The sequence below is a fragment of the Macrobrachium nipponense genome, chromosome 31, assembly GCF_015104395.2.
Source record: "Macrobrachium nipponense isolate FS-2020 chromosome 31, ASM1510439v2, whole genome shotgun sequence".
Classification (NCBI taxonomy): domain Eukaryota; kingdom Metazoa; phylum Arthropoda; class Malacostraca; order Decapoda; family Palaemonidae; genus Macrobrachium; species Macrobrachium nipponense.
In genome coordinates this window covers 4,745,841-4,748,340 of record NC_061093.1, presented here as the reverse complement: position 1 = coordinate 4,748,340, position 2,500 = coordinate 4,745,841, and the positions used below count along the sequence as shown (strand labels likewise).

The 2,500-nt window shown below is 42.5% G+C and overlaps 1 protein-coding gene across 2 annotated transcripts in view; it reads left to right on the top strand.

Annotated features, from left to right (window-relative positions):
* Positions 1 to 2,500, top strand: part of LOC135206608 (discoidin domain-containing receptor 2-like) — a 1,678,822-nt gene that overhangs the window by 356,183 nt on the left and 1,320,139 nt on the right. The gene's annotated exons all lie outside the window — the stretch shown is intronic.

Genomic DNA, 2,500 nt, shown 5'->3' with positions numbered 1-2,500 from the left:
TCAGGTGACATTTGGCGTGACCACCCACGACTTGTTTTGAACATTTCAAAACTGGAGCGGGCTACGGCGCCCTAGTGGGCGGAGCTTAGAGCCTGGACGACCTGTCACCGTACGTCTACGATTTTATGTATGTATTACATTACATTTACGGTTTACTGACATAAGCTGTTGCCAATTACCAATTTCCGCTCATGCGTGAGCGTGCGTGCATTGATACATGAATGTGTGACCTTAGTATAATGGTCGTCTTTGAGTAGCGCACGCAGTGAGCATCGCCATCCAACAAACGACTGATACACATCCAGCTAGAGTCGGATCACCTACTCCCTTCCAGCAGAAAGAGCACCACATGCATGGGAGAACACAGATCAGATAGCCCCCCCTCCATTTCATATTTCATATTTGATGCCTAAAGCTTCTGAACCAAGATGTGGTTCATCTCTTTAGTATAAGAGGTGTACGAAAAAAATCTGACCTTTATTCATAATTATATATATTTGTATTCAGATACAACAAGCTTACACTAGTCTCCTTCAAAGTAGTCCACTTGGGCTGCCATGCATTTCTCCAAATAGTTTTGTCACTGTGGGGAGCACCGCTGGAACGCCCCTTATGAAATAGTGCCCAGCTGGTCTGTCGCATTCTGCAAGGTGTCTTCTATGGAGTGAAATCTGCAGGACCTTATAGTATATATATATATATAGTATTTTATATATATTATATATATATATATATATATATATATATCACACACAAGGGATTTGCACGCCTTATTTGACTCGATAAATTACTTGAGAGTGTGTAAGTACTCTCTCTCTCTCTCTCTCTCTCTCGGACGGTTGCATTACCGTGATGGATTTGCCAATTGCCTGCTGCCCATAGAGAGAGAGAGAGAGAGAGAGAGAGAGAGAGAGAGAGAGAGAGAGAGAGAGAGAGGGGGGGGGGGGGAATTTACACACACTCTAAGTCATTTATCGAATCAAATAAGACGAGATGTGCAAATCCCCTAGAGTTTATTTTAAAGTGACATCATGCGGAATGCCAATGACGACCAGCTGGGCGCCATCTCATAACAGGCGGATATTTTTTTAACACCTTTCATTTATATATTTATATAAAGCTTCGGATTGATTGTAGACTATGCAAATAAAGTTGGGTAGATACATTAGCGAAGATGTATGGGAAATTTGAGCGTTATAAAGTTCGCCATAATGATGTTAAAATTATATTCTATATTGAGGACCTCTCTTGTTTTGTTCTCGTAGTTCTTGCATTATCATTAAATGTTGTTGTTGTTGTTGTTGCTGTTATAACGAGAAACTAATGTCCTTTTTGTCGTCATGTCTAGGAGAACTCTGAAGATAATTTAGATACTTGGGTTGCACTACCTTGAACTGGGGTTGGCTGATGGAAGGCTGCTCTACCCTAACGGCGCGTCGTACATAAGAGCTAGAAACACGACCGACAAATTGGGAAGGTACAGGGCGAAACATGATCCGACAAATGGTGCTGAAATGACTTTGCTGGTATAACCTCCTCCTCCTCCTCCTCCTCCTCGTCCTTCTCCTACCCCAGCACACACACAACCAGACTAACATTTCTCTCCCAACCCCTTCGTCCTGCGTATCTTGCCTTCTACTGTCGGTTTCATGTTGTCTGCCTCGTGCTGTTCACGCGAATGGGAAACAGTCGCACAGCAGTCAGGGGGCCATTTGTTTATTCATTTGGAATAAGGCAAGCTTCGGTTTACCGTCTTTATCAGTATAAAGGAGAATGAGAGGCGCCGATGGAATGTGCTGCAATGTCTCAGCCTGAAGGAGGTCACGTTTTTCTGAGTTCATTGTAGGCGAAATAGGAACAGTAATAGTATGAATTATGATGATGGTGATGATAAAATCAAAATGATAAGAATGGCAATAGTAAACGAAAAACAATAACCGTACTTTTTGTCATTGCTGTTTAGTGAGGGATGTGTCAAGTTCGTATCACATGGATGGTGAACATGACGAAGAACACCGATGGAAACTTGGATGAATGCGACGGCTAAGGCGGCACTGTCAGTCACTGGACTGCCTCGAAAGAGATGCCACAGGGAAGAGATACGTAATGATGACTTGTTAAAATACATAACACACCCGAATATTATGCATACACGATTTAGTATATATGTACAGGGGCTTGCATAATTGAGATCAATAGCGAGGTGGCATTTTCCCCTTAATGCGACAAGCAGGAGCCAAACACCAGTTAATGATTCTGTTCGTTATTATTTTCTTCTTCCATTTTTTTCTCATCTTATTTCTCTTCCCATCACCTCTGGTTCTCCCGAGACGGGGTCGTCAACATTATAGGAGTGACGGCCACAATTTGGCACTAATCACAGCGTGGAATGAGAATATTGCCAATTGCTTTTTTGGAATTCTTCGTGGCCAATGTGCAAGGGCTATGTTGAACGCAGAATGAAAAAAAAAAAAAAGAGATACCGCCACTGCGCTGGAGT